Genomic DNA, 25,388 nt, shown 5'->3' with positions numbered 1-25,388 from the left:
CTCATCTGCCATGCCACTCATTCCGTCCTCAAAGACCAGCGTATCATCATTTATACTTACCGTAATTTCCCGACTATTAGCCGCGGCTTAAGCCTACCTTACATTGCCAGACTTTGCAAAGATTTGGAAAAGATTTTTGAAAGACTACAGTCTCAGACCCTCTCACATCTAAAGACAATTCATTGAGTTTTTAGCCACAGTCTAGTCACAGGCCAGTCTCAGATTAGGATTTTGCAAAGACTGTGGGTCACTATTTACAAGACTGCTGCTAGATTCCTTCAAATTATTTCCATCGTGCAATAGGCTACACGTCATCATTAACAGGAAATCACATGATAGCCTACTCATATCAAAGTATTTTTTTCGCGTTTCTGCAGCATTGTTTGATGTGTGACATCACTAACAGATATAGAGTTGTTCTGTCTCGTAGAATAGCCGACTAATAAATTATAAGAAATGAAATAACAAATAATCATATAGGCTACAGCTGTCGCCTATTTTGCCCCTTCCTGTTTTCGTGTTCGTGAGAGGTTACTATTGGTTTTTAATGTTCACGTCACTATTTGCATGAGCCACGACTGAAAAGACTTCCGATAATATCAAACATGTTTGATATTGTCGTAACGGCAAAACTAGAGAAAGACTGCCTCCGACGGACTTAAAACCGCTAAGATTGGCACCTTACACTAAACGATTTAGATGACGGGAGCGCGCTGCGATTCTAGCACAACTCTCAAGATTTCCGCCCGATTTTGGAAATGTAGTCGCCGACTGTTAAAACAGGCCAAAATCGTGCAATGTAAGCCAGCCTTTATACATTGATCTTGCTAAATTTCTTCAGCTATGAGGTCAATACAGGGGGGCAGTTAATATGGTGTTAATATGGCTTTGTTTTTTTTAACTTGCATAAAACACTGTCCTGCGGCTTATACACAATGCGGCTTATATGCGGGAAATTACTGTATGTCCTTGTATTCAGAATGACTCTCTTTCAATTTTGATAAGGCTTGTAATACTTTGGTCATGTCAACAGTCTGGAACTGGTAATGCCCTGTATAGGCCATTCTTCTTTTCAACTTCACTTTCAAAAGCTGCGACTGGCTACTGGGCCTCGGCAAAGCATTGACCGTTGATTGTACTTCTGAGGGGACACATACAACTCCACCATGTATTAATTTCTGTTGGCCTTTGGGGAGACTGATTATTTTCGCAAATGGTATGTACCTCTCAAGTATATTCATATTGCTGAGTTCTGGGGGAATTGGTGAGAGTTCTAACATATTGATTACAGCAATCTGTGGAATTTTTCCTATTTTCAAGTTGTCTTGGCAGCTATAACAAATCCACTCTATCTTTTTTTCGGGTGAACAACAAGATTCACGGGAACTGCACTGATCGCTACACGTATGTACATATTTCCCTGTCAAGCATCTCTTCACCATGTCTGGGTTCCTTTGATAAGATTCACGATTGCACTTTTTCACCTGATTGTAAAACAAAGCTCTGTGACATACTGTGCACACATAAGTAGGGCCATTCTGTACAGCCATTCTGAAAGATGCAATGCTCGAGTGCAAAAGGGTGCTTTCTGCTGGTGTTGTCTGTGCAGTGTCTTGCTCGGATTGATTTGATCTGATCTGATGGTACTTGCGCTGTGTATGTAAAGCACAACGCATTTTATGAAGCATTTTCTGGTCATTGACAGACTTATTTCTCTGTAGATACCGATAATATCTGAAACGGGGATCATTTCTGTATCTATCAGTAAAAGTTTCTCTCTTTTTTTGTCTGTATTTAAGAATGCGTGCATAATGGCTTCTCATGGCCAATTTCTGTCTTGAGCGGAAATCACTTTGTGAATAACGCTGCTTATTGTAAGCTTGTTTCTTCAAACGGTAATTTTCATCACAGTTGTAACAGCGCTTTATATAAGCTTGTTGCTTTGATCTGAAAATTGGATCTTGAGCGTAACGACTAGTAATGTATTTTTTTTTGTGCAATTTATAGGTAGGATCATGCATGTATTGATGTCTGTGGTGACTTTTCTTACGCTGACTGTGTTCAATGTTGTTTGCATATCTGTTTCTTGCATACGCCAGCTTTTTTGTCCGGTTCTTTTCATAATACTTTTGATGTTTTGCCCTGTTCTTCTCTTTGGTTGACATTTTTCTTTGACATTTCAATCTTGAATTTTCCTTTCTTCGATCGTTGTTACGTTTACATTTAGTTGACGAAACAGTAGGCTGTACATTGTTATTAATGGTGTCAGTCTGTTCATTGCGGATTGTTGGCGATACAGCAGGCTGCACATTGTGATTAATGGTGTCTGTCTGTTCACTGGGAATAGTCCTATCAGATGTGAACGATACCGGCATCAACTCGTAAATCCATTCATCACTTGAGTCAACCAGGGCCCAGAACAAAAGCAGCCGGTCTACCATATCAGTGAAATTACTAAAGGTCATCATCACTGCAGTACCATTCTCAACTTGGAGTCCATGAGCTGTCCTACTGTGAGGATCAAACCACCCATATCTCTCACAGTTGTCTTTAAACAAAGCAATCGTAAGGCTCCCTACAGTTAGTAATGCATAGTTGACATCATTTGATAAGCAATGCCGTCTGTCAGAGAGCTTTAAGAAGTCTGCAAGATCAGGTCTCTCTTGTCTAAGATAACCATACCGCGATAGGTTCTTGTGAACATGATAGACCTCTCCGTAGATTTCAACACTGTCAGGTAGCTCATCCATAGCTAAATGAGCTGGTGCCATATTGCCACCTCTGCTTAACGTTATATGTACATCACTATACATAGAGTTACCTTTCTGCAAAACGTAGTCAAGATCATCACTATTCAGCACAGTTTGGTGATGAAGAACAGCAAGAAATGTCAAGGAATTGCATGTGCACTGCTTGCTGGCGTTAACACCATACCTGTTATGAGCTTGGCTATGTGATGCCATGACACAGAAAATGCCATTCTGTTCCATCTCACTTTGAGCGACACTGAGCTCCTCTCTGATCTCCAACTCATGTTGTGTACATGAAGACTGACCGGTTGTTTCAACTTCAGTGAGAACCAACTTTTGCCATCGTTTTTTTCGAGCTTCTGAACGGCGGCCTTTTCTTCCCATGCTTGCTTCAAAACTACTTAATATGCTGTACCATGCAACTAAATGTATTGAACAAGTGTGTAGGCTGAGACTGACTGAAAACTCAAAATTCTATATATAATATATATGTATACACACACTATATACTATAATATACAAAACAGCTGTATTGTGCAATTAAATGGAGGGTAGGATATCCAAAAGTCAGCTTTACAAATTACTTGCAGAATTATTCAGATTACATAGGCCTACAGTATTCTTGAAAACCACTTACTATCTTTGATGTTAGCTTATGATAGTCAGTACAAATAAAATGTTAATTGAATATTGGTCAGTAACCTTTGTTTTAATACTTTAACAATGTGCTTGGGTCCAGAAATGAAATGGTAATGTAGAAATAGCAGCACAATGACACTCAAGAATACACAATGAATCTACAGAATAATTTAATGGTCATGAGAGATCAGATGGTCAACAGTTCAGGTATGAATAACTGACAGATATGATTCACAGTAATGGTTCTTAGAATAAGTCCTTGGGATAAATCTTAGTAGAAGTCTCAGGATGAATCTCAGTAGAAGTTTCAGGATAAATCTCAGTATCAAATCTCTCAGTAGTATCAAATCTCAGTGGTAGTATCAATCTCAATCTCTCAGTAGTATCAAATCTCAATCTCTCAGTAGTATCAAATCTCTCAGTAGTAGTATCAATCTCAATCTCTCAGTAGTATCAAATCTCTCAGTAGTAGTATCAATCTCAATCTCTCAGTAGTATCAAATCTCTCAGTAGTAGTATCAATCTCAATCTCTCAGTATACGTATATGCACATATACAGATAACCAAATAATGATAGCATATGATTTTGATAAAGATTGATAGTTGGTGAAAAGCAAGTGCATGATGCGCTTGGGTAAGACATATTGGTTTCATTCAAAAATGTTGAAATGAAAGTAGCTCAGCATCATGTGGAACCACAAAGCCACAGGCATGTTGACACGTACTGTACACTTGCAAGCACAAAACAGAGGAAATGGTGAATTGCATGAAACTGAAAGGCCATACAGACTGCTAGGGAGGACGTGCTATACAAGCCATATTGCTAACATGCATGGTTTTGTGTTCCATCCAGAATTTGTGTTGCTCTGATTTTGGTGGGAAGAGAGGTCAGTTGAGATGGGGTGAGGTGCACATATGCTAAATGAAATTCACTTCTGTATGTGGATTTGTGCACAACTAGATGTTTGTCTCTTTCTCTTTCTCTATGTGCACATTCAATAAGACCAGTTCAGTCTCCATGCCAAGTGACATCTCATTTCTTTTAGACTAAACACAACGTAGAGTATAATTAAAGGGGCATTAGGGACATAAAACAACCTGGGGTCTACTTGTGCTTGATAATGAGTGAACTGTAGGGGGCGCTGTGGTTCTGGAGGGCCACTTGCCTCAACACATATAGTTCTTGGTTAATATCTGAAAGCTTGCCTGCAGTGTCATTTGCTATTATGTCAATAGAGTGTACAATAGTTCTAACCTCATCAAGTACCACAGTTAGGCCATAGGATGGAATTAGGGCTGCAAAGAATCTCTGTGTAGGTGTTGCAGCAATGCTGCAGTGCCAGAAAACATCACACCTAGCTCTCAGGTGTATAGACTCAGCCACCAAGTGTCCTCTCTCCACAGTCCTTAGAGCTGGAACAACATAAGCTAAATAACATGAACCTTAACAATTAGGGGGAAGATAGGCATTCTGTCTACACACAAACATGGAACCATTTACAGGGGCCATTACATCAGTGACACCCGTGCTTCCTGGTATCCCCCCTGGAACAAGCGGCATCAGGGGAAGGGGAATAGTGACCTCTTGACCTGACTGCACAATGGAAACCTCGATTTGCCCAACCTTAACCTCATAAGAACAGTTACTCTGACCTACCCGCTGCCCATCGTTATCATTTTTCAGATTACACCCTGAGGGGCATAACTCAATTTAAGCTTATGTAACCATCGAGTGACATGACTGCCCTGGCTGGTTACTTCCGGGTAAGTTCTGTTTACATTTTAGCTGCTGCGTTCACTTCAACCTACGATTCACACACCTGTAGCCACTCTTACTTACGTGTGTCAGTATAAAACCCGGAAGTGACAGTCAAGGGTAGGCTCGTTTTCGTCTCATTTGGGTGTCTATCGGTGGGGAACAAGACCGGGATCCTGGTGTGAGTTGCCGGTTTTCCCCTTGTCTGTGTTTGGCTGTGGCGTGGGCATGCATCGCTAACAGGACAACGATTGCTGCTGTGTCCGAGGGCTACTAGTTTGTTTGTGCGTGCTTAATTATGTGCTAAGATACAGGTACGATGCATATGTCACCAACTTGCACACATTATAAAACCAGCGAACTAAGTATGCGTGTATGTTGTTGCTATGGGCTGACGCTAACGGTGTGTGTGTATATTCACAGGAGTTTGCCATTGCTGTTTTGCCTGCTTATTAGTTTTGTTTAGTTTCTTTTGTTTCTTTAGCATCTTGCAGCTGTATGCAAGGTGGTGTGTTGCCTACCGAGGTTTGAGTGGGCAATGAGAGAATTCAGACTGTATTAGGCCTATGCTTTCCTACTGCGCTCTGCTTCCGGGTACTGGCTGGTCAAGTAGCTTGTGCAACTGATTTGTGGCTTACATTTCCCCCTTCTATCAACAGGAGCCGGTGAACGTGGTACCAGTGTTGTGGGGTTATTTGACGGGGGTTACTCTTCTGCACTGCTTGAGGTGAATTAGAAGTAGACCTAATGAGCACCTTCACATTTATTATGAATTGCTGTGTGTGTGCCTGTGTGTATGCGATGTGATTCTAGATATTGGAGCACTGGGAGTGATTTGCTGTGTTGACCTCCCCTCCCCCACTTCTCCAGGTAACTAGTCACTGGTCCAGCTCTCCATTAATGAAATTTAGTGTCATACAATTGTGACAGCCAGTACCTCGGTCTTGCCATTTACAATCTGTCTTATGCTTGTTTTAGATGCTTTTAATTAGAATATCGTATATTTGTGTAATAAAGCCATACTAATTGATGCTTTGTCTTTGGTGCCAGTTGATTTAATAAACATTGCCCATTCAATTGGAATGCACGTCTCTGCTTCATCTTTATACTATTCACCTGTATTGGGGAACCTTGAGCTAACCGTAGTTTATACATCTTAAGGTGCAAGGCCTTAGGTGGCGTAGACTGGCATTTTGCCATAAACTGTAACATAGGGTTACACTTAGTAGGGACCCCTTTGGTGTACCTCACATGAGGAGCATTTCACCGCTGGAAAGATGAATGTGTATGAAAATTGGGTCATTTTTGTAGTATAAATGTGAGTAGGCCTAGGCTACAGGCACACAGCGGCACTCATTAATGTAATATTTTGCCATTGATAAGGATTCTAAAATTAAAACGATCACCGTTTCATGTTGCACTCAATCTTTTGGCCGTATTGAAGATCCTATTCTTTATATGACCGTTTTTTCAATATCGTTATTTTGCAAACATTAACATTTTCTTGCCTTTTTTGCACAAAAGTCACACATGTCGTGCTGCACAAATTGATTGACCACATGTGTACAGTATAACGAATCCTTGCGCTAATGGGTTGGAGGAGCTGGTGGGGAACAGTTGGTCAGTGTTCCTAACAGTCTTCTTTAATAAACTCTGGGTTCGCTGACTACTTCATTTTTCTGTGTAGGGACACAGAACAAGCTACTGACGAGGTTTAGTACTGTTTTGAACAATATTACTGGCAGTGATGGGCAGTAGCTTCACTTCTTGTTGCAAAGTTACTAGCTTAACTACATTTCTCAGTAGCTTGGTGGTAAGGTAATTACTTTCTGAAGCAGACTCAAGTTGCTGTGGTCTGACGGTTTCTGAAGCAGACTCAAGTTGCTGTGGATGTTTATTTCAGTTTACCAGAGAAAGGTTGCAGTGGATTCTTAATTAAGTACACTTTGTTCATATAAAGACAAAACCAATTCAATGCGGTATCAATTTAATCCAGTACGTAAAACCATGCAGACACCCCAGTTACTGAAAATCAAAATTCAGTAGCAATATGTTTTAAAAGCACTGTAGTAACGGGTACGTGTTAGAGAGCAAAATAGTTGGAGACAGAGTATTGCAGAGTATTTCTACATCTAGAAATAAGAAGGAACAACCTAAATGTTTGCAGGCTACAGACTGTCACACCAGAGGCCAATGGTCAACAGTTGGCCAGTTTTGAGCCATCTGTGACAATAGCCCTAGTTTAAGAGGTGTGTAAAAGTTGGCTGATGTTCAGTAAAATGTATACAGTTGGCTGGTGCTTTTACCCACAGCTACATAGAAATGGTTTGACATTCAAGCTGTAGTGCACCAGAACACCCTTGGATTATAGATACAACATTATTTACATATGTTGACGTTTTAAGCCGAAAAAAAGTTTTTGGAAAAAAAGCCACATCATATGCATGGAAATCACTTAGTTCTGTTGTACTGACTCTCCCATTCCCAAAATATGTATTATCTTTTAGAATTTGTAATGGAATTCATATTTATTCACTAATGTCTTGTGTTAGTCACTGAAATTGTCATATGGTGTGACATGAAAGTTATTGTGTGTAAAACTATGATGAGGTATATCTTTTTTTATGTGAGTCAGTGTATCATATAGTACATACAGTGTATCATCTTCTATCTTTACTTCATCAAGATCTAGCATTCCCTTGTGGAAATGTATTATATTTTACAGTATATTTATTCATCAATACACAAAGTAAGGCATTTGTCCCCAATCTTTCAATACACTTCATAATAATTTGGACATTTCTTGATACAAAAGAAATAAAATGCCTACAATGTTTGCTGACCCTATTATGATCCATTCAGATTTGTATGATTTGGACTTCCAAAGCCTTTTTATTTTCATAATTTCTTGTAGTTTCTTGATGTCACACCAAATGATATGGTGTCACACCATATGATAAATCACACCAAATAACAATCTGTTAACGCAAAAATGTGAAATTATGCATTTCACAAACAATAAATCATAATTTAAGACAAATATATCACATAAAGGATCACCGTTGAAAACTCAAGGTGCCACATATTAAATAATACATGTTTACAAAATGCTAAATGTTAAAATATGTATAACACTAAACAATAAGTTATACATATGTTTGAAAAAGATTATTTATGTAGGAAAATACAGATTATATCATATAGTGTGAATAAATCACAAATAAAATCATATGGTGTGACAGCAAAACCCCATCACAACATATGATATGGGGTCACTCCATATGAGGGTTCATGCACTTAGCAGAACAATGAGTCTTGTGGCTACTTGCTAGGACCAAAATCATATGCTCACTGTAACCTGGTAACATATAGATTTAAAGGTAATTTTGACCAAAAAACGATTTACTTTTGAAATTTTCCTGAAAAATGGGTCACACCAAAAGACAGTGAAAAGTGGAACTTTTGATAGGCGTGCTGTAAATACTTGATTTATTGAAAGAAATATGAGCGATAACTCACCAGATAAACTTTCAATGTCCTTCTGAGAAGTTATTATACTTCCTGAATGAAGAAGGACCCCCTATCCCTAACAGTCTCCACACAATTGCACATTTAAAAAAACATAATTTAGGGTCACACAATATGATATTGATTTTTGGGACAAAATGTTTTTGTTTATGGCTTGTTCAAAAATATTATGCCTGGACTTTAAACACTACAGACTACAAGTAGACATATTTGGTATTCATTGTATTTAAGTAATGGGAAAATATATTAATCTTATTTTTTTTTTAATTCAAAATCAAACTTTATGAAATGGGATCAGGAGAGTCACGCCATATGAGCTTTTCCTGGTTTGGCTGAAAATGTTGAGAAATAGGAATATGACTGTCATGAATGGTCCATATGTTCATATAAAACAGGTTTTTCTGAACAATATGACCACATTTATTTGCAGATTAGAAATGTCTTTACTTCAGTTTGACACTCTAGACCAAAAAAAGGCCATGTCATGTCAACCACCCACATACGTATATGCACATATACAGATAACCAAATAATGATAGCATATGATTTTGATAAAGATTGATAGTTGGTGAAAAGCAAGTGCATGATGCGCTTGGGTAAGACATATTGGTTTCATTCAAAAATGTTGAAATGAAAGTAGCTCAGCATCATGTGGAACCACAAAGCCACAGGCATGTTGACACGTACTGTACACTTGCAAACACAAAACAGAGGAAGTGGTGAATTGCATGAAACTGAAAGGCCATACAGACTGCTAGGGAGGACGTGCTATACAAGCCATATTGCTAACATGCATGGTTTTGTGTTCCATCCAGAATTTGTGTTGCTCTGATTTTGGTGGGAAGAGAGGTCAGTTGAGATGGGGTGAGGTGCACATATGCTAAATGAAATTCACTTCTGTATGTGGATTTGTGCACAACTAGATGTTTGTCTCTTTCTCTTTCTCTATGTGCACATTCAATAAGACCAGTTCAGTCTCCATGCCAAGTGACATCTCATTTCTTTTAGACTAAACACAACGTAGAGTATAATTAAAGGGGCATTAGGGACATAAAACAACCTGGGGTCTATTTGTGCTTGATAATGAGTGAACTGTAGGGGGCGCTGTGGTTCTGGAGGGCCACTTGCCTCAACACATATAGTTCTTGGTTAATATCTGAAAGCTTGCCTGCAGTGTCATTTGCTAGTATGTCAATAGAGTGTACAATAGTTCTAACCTCATCAAGTACCACAGTTAGGCCATAGGATGGAATTAGGGCTGCAAAGAATCTCTGTGTAGGTGTTGCAGCAATGCTGCAGTGCCAGAAAACATCACACCTAGCTCTCAGGTGTATAGACTCACCCACCAAGTGTCCTCTCTCCACAGTCCTTAGAGCTGGAACAACATAAGCTAAATAACATGAACCTTAACAATTAGGGGGAAGATAGGCATTCTGTCTACACACAAACATGGAACCATTTACAGGGGCCATTACATCAGTGACACCCATGCTTCCTGGTATCCCCCCTGGAACAAGCGGCATCAGGGGAAGGGGAATAGTGACCTCTTGACCTGACTGCACAATGGAAACCTCGATTTGCCCAACCTTAACCTCATAAGAACAGTTACTCTGACCTACCCGCTGCCCATCGTTATCATTTTTCAGATTACACCCTGAGGGGCATAACTCAATTTAAGCTTAGTAGGGACCCCTTTGGTGTACCTCACATGAGGAGCATTTCACCGCTGGAAAGATGAATGTGTATGAAAATTGGGTCATTTTTGTAGTATAAATGTGAGTAGGCCTAGGCTACAGGCACACAGCGGCACTCATTAATGTAATATTTTGCCATTGATAAGGATTCTAAAATTAAAACGATCACCGTTTCATGTTGCACTCAACCTTTTGGCCGTATTGAAGATCCTATTCTTTATATGACCGTTTTTTCAATATCGTTATTTTGCAAACATTAACATTTTCTTGCCTTTTTTGCACAAAAGTCACACATGTCGTGCTGCACAAATTGATTGACCACATGTGTACAGTATAACGAATCCTTGCGCTAATGGGTTGGAGGAGCTGGTGGGGAACAGTTGGTCAGTGTTCCTAACAGTCTTCTTTAATAAACTCTGGGTTCGCTGACTACTTCATTTTTCTGTGTAGGGACACAGAACAAGCTACTGACGAGGTTTAGTACTGTTTTGAACAATATTACTGGCAGTGATGGGCAGTAGCTTCACTTCTTGTTGCAAAGTTACTAGCTTAACTACATTTCTCAGTAGCTTGGTGGTAAGGTAATTACTTTCTGAAGCAGACTCAAGTTGCTGTGGTCTGACGGTTTCTGAAGCAGACTCAAGTTGCTGTGGATGTTTATTTCAGTTTACCAGAGAAAGGTTGCAGTGGATTCTTAATTAAGTACACTTTGTTCATATAAAGACAAAACCAATTCAATGCGGTATCAATTTAATCCAGTACGTAAAACCATGCAGACACCCCAGTTACTGAAAATCAAAATTCAGTAGCAATATGTTTTAAAAGCACTGTAGTAACGGGTACGTGTTAGAGAGCAAAATAGTTGGAGACAGAGTATTGCAGAGTATTTCTGCATCTAGAAATAAGAAGGAACAACCTAAATGTTTGCAGGCTACAGACTGTCACACCAGAGGCCAATGGTCAACAGTTGGCCAGTTTTGAGCCATCTGTGACAATAGCCCTAGTTTAAGAGGTGTGTAAAAGTTGGCTGATGTTCAGTAAAATGTATACAGTTGGCTGGTGCTTTTACCCACAGATACATAGAAATGGTTTGACATTCAAGCTGTAGTGCACCAGAACACCCTTGGATTATAGATACAACATTATTTACATATGTTGACGTTTTAAGCCGAAAAAAAGTTTTTGGGAAAAAAGCCACATCATATGCATGGAAATCACTTAGTTCTGTTGTACTGACTCTCCCATTCCCAAAATATGTATTATCTTTTAGAATTTGTAATGGAATTCATATTTATTCACTAATGTCTTGTGTTAGTCACTCAAATTGTCATATGGTGTGACATGAAAGTTATTGTGTGTAAAACTATGATGAGGTATATCTTTTTTTATGTGAGTCAGTGTATCATATAGTACATACTGTACAGTGTATCATCTTCTATCTTTACTTCATCAAGATCTAGCATTCCCTTGTGGAAATGTATTATATTTTACAGTATATTTATTCATCAATACACAAAGAAAGGCATTTGTCCCCAATCTTTCAATACACTTCATAATAATTTGGACATTTCTTGATACAAAAGAAATAAAATGCCTACAATGTTTGCTGACCCTATTTCCTATATGATCCATTCAGATTTGTATGATTTGGACTTCCAAAGCCTTTTTATTTTCATAATTTCTTGTAGTTTCTTGATGTCACACCAAATGATATGGTGTCACACCATATGATAAATCACACCAAATAACAATCTGTTAATGCAAAAATGTGAAATTATGCATTTCACAAACAATAAATAATAATTTAAGACAAATATATCACATAAAGGATCACCGTTGAAAACTCAAGGTGCCACATATTAAATAATACATGTTTACAAAATGCTAAATGTTAAAATATGTATAACACTAAACAATAAGTTATACATATGTTTGAAAAAGATTATTTATGTAGGAAAATACAGATTATATCATATAGTGTGAATAAATCACAAATAAAATCATATGGTGTGACAGCAAAACCCCATCACAACATATGATATGGGGTCACTCCATATGAGGGTTCATGCACTTAGCAGAACAATGAGTCTTGTGGCTACTTGCTAGGACCAAAATCATATGCTCACTGTAACTTGGTAACATATAGATTTAAAGGTAATTTTGACCAAAAAACGATTTACTTTTGAAATTTTCCTGAAAAATGGGTCACACCAAAAGACAGTGAAAAGTGGAACTTTTGATAGGCGTGCTGTAAATACTTGATTTATTGAAAGAAATATGAGCGATAACTCACCAGATAAACTTTCAATGTCCTTCTGAGAAGTTATTATACTTCCTGAATGAAGAAGGACCCCCTATCCCTAACAGTCTCCACACAATTGCACATTTAAAAAAACATAATTTAGGGTCACACAATATGATATTGATTTTTGGGACAAAATGTTTTTGTTTATGGCTTGTTCAAAAATATTATGCCTGGACTTTAAACACTACAGACTACAAGTAGACATATTTGGTATTCATTGTATTTAAGTAATGGGAAAATATATTAATCTTATTTTTTTTTTTAATTCAAAATCAAACTTTATGAAATGGGATCAGGAGAGTCACGCCATATGAGCTTTTCCTGGTTTGGCTGAAAATGTTGAGAAATAGGAATATGACTGTCATGAATGGTCCATATGTTCATATAAAACAGGTTTTTCTGAACAATATGACCACATTTATTTGCAGATTAGAAATGTCTTTACTTCAGTTTGACACTCTAGACCAAAAAAAGGCCATGTCATGTCAACCACCCACATACGTATATGCACATATACAGATAACCAAATAATGATAGCATATGATTTTGATAAAGATTGATAGTTGGTGAAAAGCAAGTGCATGATGCGCTTGGGTAAGACATGTTGGTTTCATTCAAAAATGTTGAAATGAAAGTAGCTCAGCATCATGTGGAACCACAAAGCCACAGGCATGCTGACACGCACAGTACACTTGCAAACACAAAACAGAGGAAGTGGTGAATTACATGAAACTGAAAGGCCATACAGACTGCTAGGGAGGACGTGCTGTACAAGCCATATTGCTAACGTGTGTGGTTTTGTGTTCCATCCAGAATTTGTGTTGCTCTGATTTTGGTGGGAAGAAAGGTCAGTTGAGATGGGGTCAGGTGCACATGCTAAATGAAATTCAATTCTGTATGTGGTTTTGTGCACAACTAGATGTTTGTCTTTCACTTTCTCCATGTGCACATTCAATAAAACCCAGTTCAGTCTCCATGCCAAGTAGTCCAAGAGCATTAGCTCAAAATAGAGTAAAACCCGGAACAAATTAGTAACAAGCTGAATTTTTCAGGATATGTTCGGAATACCTTTAGGAATAACATACTAAAAGTCCCCGTGAATCCCCCTTGTGCTCTCTGAGATATTCAAGATGGCGTCCAAAATGGCCGTAATTTGGAGATTTTTCCGTATTTCAGGCTTAAAACCTAATACAAATGCAATTAAAAGGTCAAAATATATGTGTTTTAAGGTAAGTAAGTCAAGTTCATCATTAGTTTCTTGAATGGAGACATTTCATAATAATACAGTTACCTCTATAAGTTTTGGAACACATGCTAAAGTTGACTGTATAAAATCGTCTTTTGGAAATTGATCTTAATGCCTTAAATGGAAAAAATGAGGATATATCCAACCTTTAAGGACATCAATTTTGTTTGTGAATAAGTATCATAATGGTTTTATTTCAGTTAAGCTATTAGCTGGTTTCATTCTCATTGAGCTCAATGCAATTCAAACCAGGTAATAGGCTAACTGAAATAAAACCATGCTAATTGCAAGCAATTGACTTTGAATGGAGACGAGCGACCAAAGCAACAAAAGCGACCAGCGGCAAAATTTGGGCGACTAGAGCGACTAAAAAGAGTTAAAAGTAGGGATGTAATGATACACTCAATCCACGATACGATAGGCTACACGATATTAAGGTCACGATACAATACAATTTTATATATTATTGTTATTATTATAAGCTATATAAAATTAGCCTGGCACGCCCTCCCAGTGATGTAACACCTTCGGCGTTGCTGTCGCTGGTCTGGTCAACTGCTAATTGGGAAGGATTCCTGAATTCCCCAAATCTGCGGAACTGCCCCCTTTGGTCGAGAACCAATCAACTTTGAGCAGCTCCCAACGGCTCTGGGTAGAGGCGTGTTGAAGGCAGAGGAAAGAGTGTTGTTATTGGTTTAAACTCGGCAAACCGCTTTGACATCGACCAGTAGCAAATTGAGGCACTTAAAGGAGGCGGGTCAACCAAGCGCTTGGAGAAACCGTGTAGCACAAGCTCTTGGTCAGACTTATAGGCCAGTCAATCTAGCGTTTGACCCATAACTAATTGCAATAGTAATCATTCCAAGTTTTTTGTGATCCCTAGGTATATCTAATTAACATATAAAAAATCTACCCATTTATATTTAGTGGAACATACTTTTTTTCAAGGTCAAAGGTAGCAATTTCCAATGCATTTTGCCATTGGGATTTACTACTGGTGAAATGGGTAAAATTTTAAACTATAGATATCAAATTGAAACTTTCACAGTTGTTTACTCACATTAAGGCAAACATTTTTTGTATTGCAAGTTTTCTGAAATGTGATGTTTAGATATGCAAATGAGACCAGTTTTACCTAAATATTCAATAATTTGCATATATTTCTAGAAAACTAAATCTGAACAATAGGTACAGTCAGCTTCAAAATAATTGCTGCATTTTGTTTTAAATATAAGTTTACATCTACTGCCCAATTCTCAGGACAGTTTACAATTTAATTATTGGTGAAGCAATCTGTCAAAGGCATGCCTGTTTTCTCTCTTTAACTTACTACCAGACTCTGACTGGAATGAGGCTCTGATCAAAGATCATACCAAACAAGATCAGCAGAATGTGTTGATGATAAGATCAGGGCATTTAACGAAATCCAATAATTTATTGATTTTTTTTTTTTTTTTTTGACAGAATAATTAGAAATAACTATTGTTTAGTAGGCCACTTTCCTGGTCTATCTACTAACACAATGGCAGCAAATGTCTCTGTCAGTGTGGTAAAAGGGTTAACAAACTGGACATATCACTGCAAGGTTTCTGGTTCAGTTCCCAGACAGGAGACAGCTATTCAGCCCTAAGTAATGGCCTCATTGATTAAGTAAATACCCAGCTGTATAAATTGATACTGTGTAGAAACATAAACGTAATATCTTCTGGATAAGAGAGCCTGCTAAATACAGATTGCTCTAAAATAGAAAACATCATTGTATCATTACATCATTCCATTTCATAATCAAGTCATTCAATTTTTTTCTTTGTTTTTTTTGCATTTCAGGAACATCCAGGTTGCACTTGAATATTGTTGCTATGCCGCCTTTAGAAGCTAGCATTTGCATTAATTGTGCCATTTGTAAATGTCATCTCAATAAATGTTTAAGGGATGCAGATTATTACAAAATCAATCTTAGAGGGAGGGATGTATGGGCCTTTAATGGTGGAGAATATTACAGAAATGTTGGAGAAAATAATATATACTGGTGTAAAAGTTGCTTTAACAAAACATAAAGAAGGGGGAGAGGGGAATGTATGAGAGGAGAAGAGAAGAGGACAGACAGGGAGGAGAGAAGGAGGACGGAAGAGAGGAAAAGTGCTGAGGAACATCATGTCAGCACTGGACAGACTCCTGCTTGATGAATGGATCGGTGCCCCACCATCTCTAGCACTCTGCAGCAGCTTCAAGTTTTCATCACAGAGTTGTGTGGCCTTTCTCTGAGATATCTGAGGAACTTTCCATGAAAATCATCTTCAGTCATGTACTGCCCCTAGTAGAGTCCAGCTAATCAGCATGCAATGTCTCTCTCTCTGTCTCTGTCTGTCTGTCTGTCTGTCTGTCTGTCTCTCTCTCCCCTTAGTTCCAGCTAACCAGTATGCAATGCACTGTCCCTCTCTTAGTTTCTGATGTGAAAGAATTTCTTGATTTAGACTTGAAAGTAGACATTTTCCTGTTCTTTGTCTGTACTTAAACTTCTTTTAGATTTTGCTATACTATTACTGTTTGGTCTGTTCAATATAAATTACAAATGGAAGTTTCAGAAAATAAACTGATTGTATTGCCTCTTCAATTGTAATGCTACTAACATTTTCTGACTGTATTTGCATTGCTTAATAAAGCATTAGCACATTCACTGAAATTTTAGTGGCTCTTGTTTTTAATTATAATACCATTAAAAGGAGGGTATTTTTTGAGTCAAGGGCAATTTCTAATGGAATCTGGTAGGCGGATAAGGGGCATTCTTGAGCAGTACCTCTAACTAAGAGTTCAGAAAGAATTTAAAAATGACGAAAGGGGCACGTTGAAATCTTATTCAAGTGGTTCAACTGTTCAGATTGAGTCATATCCGATAGTAAGTCATATTGAAACCACCTTTGTATGACGTGTGAATCAGCATTGGAAAAATCGCATTTCATGCGGTTTTGTGCCATTCAGACTACCCAATATTCAAGCTAGATACAATCCAGATAAGCAAAAAATCGGATATTGACTGACAGTGTGAACAAAGCAAGAGCAGAAGTGGTGTTATCCAACGACACTAGGCACTTGTCTGTACTTCCAATATTGATGGTAACGAGAGTACAACACTAACGAAAATTAAAAAAAAAATAATGAAATTGAATATAATTGTCTCATATTTACAGTCTCGCTGAAGACATCTGTCCATCCACCATAACTAGCCTGCACGCTGAGTTGTCTTTGTTGTGCTGCTGGCGTGGCGTGAAAGAGCTGTTTTGGTTTTAGGCTTCAACATTCACTTGTGGGCAGCCGTGGTGTACTGGTTAGGGCTACATGCTTGTAGCCGGAGGGTTGCTGGTTCGATCCCCGACCAGTCCACCACGGCTGAAGTGCCCTTGAGCAAGGCACCTAACCCCTCACTCACTGCTCCCCGAGCGCCGCTGGTTGGGCAGGCAGCTCACTGCTCTGGGTTAGTGTGTGATTCACCTCACTGTGTGTGTGCTGTGTGTGTTCAGTTAAGTAAGGGATAACGGCCGACGAGGTGACCGGTTCGATGGAAATAATGGCTAGGTGGAGGTCTAGAACTCCGGCGACGTGCGAAGCACGGAGACGGAGTTACCTCCGCCGTGCCATTATTTCCATCGAACCGGTCGACCTCGAAGGCCGTTATCCCGCTTATCTCCCGTTTGTATTCATAACCTGTATATTTAGAACATAGTTTTATTCCACCGTTGCGTCCGTTAACGTCGCTAAAACGGTCTTGACTGTGGGACTACTTTCCGCCACATATCAACTTTCTACTTGCAGGACAAAACTGACGTTACTAGTTCTAAATAGATGGTTGCTATGGCCAAAGGCCAGTCGTTAGTTCTAAATGGCTGGTTGCTACGGCCAAAAGCCAGTCGTTAGTTCTATCTTTCCCGTTGTCAAGCGGGCATATCCCAGGATTCTGATTAACTTTAACTTTGAAAGATCGCTACTTTTATAGCCTACATGGCATCCAACTAGCTACAATCCACCTCTGTCATATGCTACAATGTTACCATGGTCCTGCACGTCTGTATTTCAGCTTGGATGCAACGTGACCGTTCATTTTAACTTCGCAACGAGTTTGGCGAATTAATATTCAAGTGTGATACGGGAACTACTTCAAAGGTAGCAGGTTATACGAAGTTAATGGCCACCCCATCAGCCAATCAGAGAAGAGAATTCCATTGTTGAGGGAGATAAATTGGGTTAAATGCAGAGAAACTCATTTCCCTCACGGGATCAAAAAAGTATATATTCTATTCTATTTTATTCACTAGCAACGTTACAGGCCTGCAACACGAACTCTGACCACTGGTAGGGTAGCCTACTCATTTTTATTTTATTTACTGAATAACTGCCGGCTACAGTATAGGGTTTGGTATTTTATTTTAATGCAAAACAAAACCATTGTTTATGTATGATTTATTTACTGCTTGGATGTTGGTTGTATTACGTTAGATACATGAAACTGAAAGTTAGCCTATTGAAAACTATTGAAGATAGAGTGTAATGCATGTGTAATGAATGTGTAAATAAGAATAGCTCAAATAGTGAATTTATTCATACTTTTTTTTCCAGTCCAGTTTCATCTTATTTACTTAGAAAATAGTTGTGAGTAACCTGGTAATACTGAAGAAAAGTCGTGGTCATATAACTTGAATGAATGGAATTAATAATAAATGGATTATTGTGTAATTACTTGGAAAGTAGTTGTTAACAAAGTGAGAATAATCCAGACTTTCTTTTCCAGTCCAGTTTCATCTTATTTACTTTGAAATTATTGTGATTAACCTGGTAATACTGAAAAAAGGCATGATGACAACTAGACTGGTTGGAATTTAAAAAATCAATCTTTGTGTAATTAGTTAGAAAGAAGGGTAACACTTTATAATAACTACACACAATTAATCATCTATTAAGCATTTGTTAACTATTAGTTAATGGTTTGTTCATCATTAGTAATTCATTGTTCATGCATAATTTATCATCACTTAAGCATTTGTTCACAAAGTTATGATTTTTTTGTTCATAGTGAATAAGCCTATTTCTAAAATATGCATACATTGTTGCTAATACTTAATATAACATGCAATAACATTTTGTTAATGAAAAACTATTCATTATTTAACAGTTGTTACATAGGCACTAATGATTAGTAAGGATGTGAATACATGTTTTATAAACCACTTCCTAATACTATAATTCATGATTAACTCAGGAGTTACAAGTGGTTAGTTAATGATTTTTGTGAGCTCATCTAAAGTGAGGACTTTTTATGCCTTGCTACACATTTGCAAATAAGTTGTAAATACTACGTTCACATTCATTCATTAAGCTGACAATTTTATCCTGAGCGACATACACAATAGTGTCAATTAAATTAACCACAACCGCAGAAGCTGGGATTCGAACCTTCAAATGAACAGGCAACAGAATGCTAGCCCTGCTCCTTAACCACTACACTACCTCTGCTACTATTCTGACATAGATGGGATCTACTTTTACTTGTTTTCAGAGGACTACTTTCCTGTTATGCGTATGACTACATTTGATGTAGCACTAAGCAGCACATTGATACAATAGTTAGAGAGTTAAAGCATACAAGTAAATAATTGACTGACGTATACTGAAGTGAAGTTAACCAAGTAAAAACATTGTCACTTTACTCTGGTGTTTATTGATTGTTTGTTGTGAAGTGAAGAACATAACATCCGCTCAGTTAAAAACACATAAAACTGTGCAAGAGTGTCTTCTACTACACACTGTTAAGCATGTTATTAAATGCTGTGTTCTTAATTTTGAAGCATACTTCCTAAATTAACTCTCATCTGTAAATCATGCCTATAAACACAATTATAATATAGCAAAGACACGCATCTGTTTTATATTTCTGAATTTACAGCTACAATAGCCATGAACAGGCGTAGTGTAGTGGATAAGGCATTGGGCTAGCGTGCTGTAAGCCTAAGAATATTGGGGGTTTAATCCCCGGGTGCCACCATTGTGGCCTTGCTCTTTAATTTCATTGATAGTGTAAGTCTCTTTGGATGAAAGTGTCTTAATAAATGCAATTGTAACCTTTATAACTCATTTGTAAATATGTAGCAAGGCATATAAAGTCCTCACTTTAGATGAGCTCACAAAAATCATTAACTAACCACTTCTAACTCCTGAGTTAATCATGAATTACAGTATGAGAATTAACATAGGAGTAATACTTTACAAATGATGATCAAAGCATTTACTAATAGTTTGTAACTGGTTCATAATAGGGAGATGATTTCATTTATAAATGGTTGTTTCATTATTTATAAGGCATAAACCATGTATTTACAAACATTTGTTTTATTTACTATGAACAAACCATTCATAACTTTGTGAACAAATGCTTTACTGATGATGAATTATGCATGAACAATACATTACTAATGATGAATAAACCATTAACTAATAATTAACAAATGCTTTATAAATGATAAATTGTGTGTAGTTATTATAAAGTGTTACCCCGAATTCTTATTGCCGTATAGCTCACGCTGAAGCATATAGTTGTCTGTTTGTACAGTTTACATACTTGTGTTTGATTTCATTAGTTGTGGAAGCTCCACAAACATGTATGAAAATCTTGACAATGATACATAAACTGACCAAGGGATAGGGCTGATTGCATTTTAATCTACTGATAAATCATTTAAGTCTAAGATGAGGGGCGTTATAACTTTATTGGTGATTGTTGCTCATATGACACTTGAATATTAATTCGCCAAACTCATTGTGAAGTTTAAAGGAACTGTCATGTTGCATCCAAGATGACATACAGACGTTCTGAAGAATCTGAACATAGTAGCATTGCATTAGACGGAGGTGGATTGTAGATCCAACACCTAAACATATTTATCTCCCTTAACAATGGGATTCTCTTCTCTGATTGGCTGATGGGGTGTCCATTAACTTCGCACAGGCTACCTTTGAAGTAGTTCCAATGTGTTGCTCGTATAACACTTAAATATTAATTCGCCAAACTCATTGTGAAGTTTAGAGGAACTGTCATGTTGCATCCAAGATGACATACAGACGTTCTGAACATACAGTAGTAACATTGGATTAGACGGAGGTGGATTGTAGCTAATTGGATGACATGTAGGCTACAAAATAGCAATCTTTCAGTTCATCAGAATCCTGGGATATGCCCGCTTTCCAACGGGAGAGATAGAACTAATGACTGGTTTTTGGCCGTAGCAACCATCCATTTAGAACTAACAACTGGCCTTTGGCAATAGCAACCATCCATTTCAAACTAGCAATGGCAGTTTGTCCTGTAAGTTGAGAAATTAGCCTAGTTGATATCTGCGGAAAGTAGTTCTACAATCAAGACAGTTTTAGCAATGAAAACGTTTACTTAATAATAGGAAGTAAACACTACAGAAGTGGCAGCGGTGGAACAAAATGATACGCTAAATATACGGGAGATGAAAACAAACGGGAGATAAGCGGGATAATGGCCTTCGAGGTGACCTGTTCGATGAAAATAATGTCTCGGCAGAAACAATGTCTCTGCACACGTCGCCAGAGTTCCAAACCTCCACCTCGCCATTATTTACATCAAACAGGTCACCTCGTCGGCCGTTATCCCTGACAAAGCTGCAGTCAGATTTTGTTCCGAGGACACAAGTTAGGCTACCAACACTCAAGAACAGTTTGTGATGTGTTAATCAATTCAATTTCCAACCATTTCACAACAGCTAATTCTGGAGTAGCCTAGCCTAGGCAAACTAGCCCGCTTGCTTGCGAGACTCGGCTGTGAACTGCACCGGTTTCCTTATTATTTGGGTTTACGTTGCCAGGTGTTAGGTTATGACAGAACGGTTGAAATAAATTCAAAGTAAGTGATTGCGTAGGCTATGTGTCAGGTGTATGGCAACCTGTTGTCAGAAAATGAATGGACCAGTTATTTTCTAATGTTTTTGGTGATTTGGTGAACTGAAACAGCGCCACGTAAAGGCCTGGAACATGAAGTAGCGTGTTGAGTCGAATTGAGATCGAATTGAGATGGATCCGTTTGGACGCAAATACTCTTGAAACGCTGCCAGGTAAAACGGAGGGGGGGTGGGGTTCGTTTTGCTGCGTGTAGACATGGTCTAAATCCCCCCCTGGGGAGTTGAAAAACACAAATCTCAATCTTTGCTAGTTTTTGTCCAAGAAACATATAAGTGACACCATTAGAAACCTTTAATCAACTAGTTTCCAAATATATGTGTTTTAAAAGAGAATGTACCAATGGCACTTTGTAAAAACAATAAAATAAAATCCAAGGATTTCAGTCCTCTCACCTGCAGCAGGCCCATTCAGAAAGCCCATTCAACTTAATTTGCATTTGAAAGAGACATTCACTAATTGACCCATTTAGTCTGACTTTTTTCCAATTTGTAGTAAAACTACATAACAATTTTAAATGTTCTTTTTACTTATATGGAGCCAACACCGTTGTTTTCAAGGTTCAAACTTCAAAAGTCTTAGCTTAATATATGTATAGTGTCTTTTTTACCTTTGACCTTTAACCTTTGAAAATCGTTTTTAAATAGTTGTGTTTACGCTGAATTATAATAAAAAGTGATTTCATTACATCCACTTTACTCTCATATAATTATTGTGGAGGACCTCTAGAATATAACCATATGTGCCACTTTTGCATAGATGTTTTTAGTTATGAAAACCTTAAAAATCTCAAGGTATAGCTGACTGCCTCAAAGTGCCTGGAAAGGCCCCGGACCTCCAAGTGTTAACATTTAGATGCCATTCATCTGTAAACCCCCAAATCTTTAGAACATTTCTGTTATCTGAGAGCAGGGGTTGTGGGCGCATTCCATCATAGAATGCATCGATCATCGCAAGTCACAGGAACATCATATGCATTAACTTTATTGTTCTACAACTGCAATACTGTATTTCTCACATGTAGACCTTAATATGAAAAGCATGAGTAGATTATCATTTCTCCTTTAACAGATACATGTATAGTTAGAGTTTAGGTACTTTTCTGCGGTCCAAGACACACCCGGAACTGCATCTTCAGCAGGGTGGCAAGACCAGAGGACAACTGAAATCAGAGACGTTCTAGTTCACTACGTGTGTAAACGGGGGTGCTGCTGATTGCAATGTTTCTTGGTATTTTCTGCCAGTGCTACCTGGAAGGCGCTAGGGTTAGGCATGGGTTAGGGTTAGGATTAGGTGCCTTTAGTTTAGGGCTTAACACACTATCGAGCGATTGCAACAGCTTTTGTCAACATGACACCTCCATTTCTGGCCTTGCACTGTGGAAACGGAAAGCCACATGCAAACAGATGCACTTGCACACACCATGAGAAAAAGGAGGTGGTGAACTACATGAAACTGAAAGGCTGTACACAAGACTAGGGAGTATGTGCAGCTCAAGGCATATTACTAACCAGTGTGGTTTTGTGTTCCATCTAGACATTGTGTTCTTTGGCATTTTCATCATCTCAATAAAATACAAATTACAAAATAGCATTTTGTATTTGAAATACGTATTTCAATTTCATGTATTAGAAATACTCCCCATCCCTGGTTAGGCATGGGTTAGGGTTAGGATTAGGTGCCTTTAGTTTGGGGCTTAAAACACTATCGAGCGATTACAACAGCTTTTGTCAACATGACACCTCCATAGTTTTAGGTATCCAGATTTCTGACCTTGCACTGTGGAAACAGAAAACCACATGCAGACAGATGCACTTGCACACGCATCATTAAAGTGCGTGAGAAAAAGCAAGTGGTGAACTACATGAAACTGAAAGGCTGTACACAAGACTAGGGAGTATGTGCAGCTCAAGGCATATTACTAACCAGTGTGGTTTTGTGTTCCATCTAGACATTGTGTTCTTTGATTCTTTGAAGGACCCCTCCTTGACTTTGAGAAACAGCGTATTTGGTAACTTCCATAGACATCCAAAATGGGGTGGGATGGTTTTATTGGGAGCACTGAATTGTCACATCATATATTGTTATAAATGGTTAAATTGTGTCCCTCAGAGTACAGGTAGGAGAGCCCGTTAACAGAATTGTGCCTAGGGCCCCATGGAGGTCTGAACCGGCACCGCATGTACAGCACAGTAGTAATATGAGATTCTAGTGCTGAATATGGGTACCCGAAGAAACACTGCTGTGCAAAGTTGCCCACTGAAAGCATGAAAAAGCATTTTGTGTTAAGTAGAATTCTTATTGCCTTAGCCCACGCTGAAGCATATAGTTGTCTGTTTGTACAGTTTACATACTTGAGTTTGATTTCTTTAGTTGTGGAAGAAAGCTCCACAAACATGTATGGAAATCTTGACAATGATATATAAACTGACCAAGGGATAGGGCTGATTGAATTTTAATCTACTGATAAATCATTTAAGTCTAAGATGAGGGGCGTGATAACTTTATTGGTGAGTGTTTCTCAGAGTGCTGGGGAGTTGGATGAAATGTACGTGCATGTTATAGCAAATTAATAGCGCCGAATTCTGTCATCTTCACACTGCTTTGGTCTGACATAGTGTTCATTTCAGTGTCCCACAGACAAATCACAGTGGTTGCTTAAATAGATACACTTTTTTCATGTAAAGATCAAATCAATTCATCAAGTACCAATTTAATCCAGTACATAAAATCAGGCACACCAGTCACTGTAGATCAAAATTCAGTAGAAATGTGTTTGAGACAAAACATATAGTTGGAAACTATATATTTATAGTTGGAAATGATAAATATATAGTTGGAAACTATATATATCCACATATACAGTATTTATAGTTGAAAACGGGAGATAAGCGGGATAATGGAAATAATGTCTCGGCAGAGATAATGTCTCTGTGCACGTCGCCAGAGTTCCAAACCTCCAACCCGCCATTTTTTCAAACAAACAGGTCACCTCGTCGGCCGTTATGCCTGACTTAACATTTAGAGGCCGTTCATCTGTAAACCCCCAAATCTTTAGAACGTTTCTGTTATCTGAGAGCAGGGGTTGAGGGTGCATCCCATCATAGAATGCATCAATCATCCCAGGTCACAGACACATCAGATGTATTAACTTTACTCTTCTACAAATGCAATACTTTATTTCTCACATGTAGACCTTAAATATATATCAAAAGCATGAGTAGATTAGAATTACTCCTTTGACAGATAAAGGTATTTCAGGTATTTTGCTGCGGTCCAAGACAGACCCAGGACTGAGCCCTCAGCAGGGTGGCAAGACCAAAGGGCAACTGAAACCAGAGACGTTGTAGTTCACTACATGTGTAAACGGGGGAGCTGTTGATTGCAATGTTTCTTGGTATTTTCTGCCATTGCTACCTGGAAGGCGCTAGGGTTAGGCATGGGTTAGGGTTAGGATTAGGTGCCTTTAGTTTGGGGCTTACTTGCTGCACAGTCATGTTGG

This window comes from Sardina pilchardus, chromosome 21 (assembly GCF_963854185.1).
Source record: "Sardina pilchardus chromosome 21, fSarPil1.1, whole genome shotgun sequence".
NCBI classification, from domain to species: domain Eukaryota; kingdom Metazoa; phylum Chordata; class Actinopteri; order Clupeiformes; family Clupeidae; genus Sardina; species Sardina pilchardus.
This window is presented reverse-complemented; position numbering follows the sequence as displayed.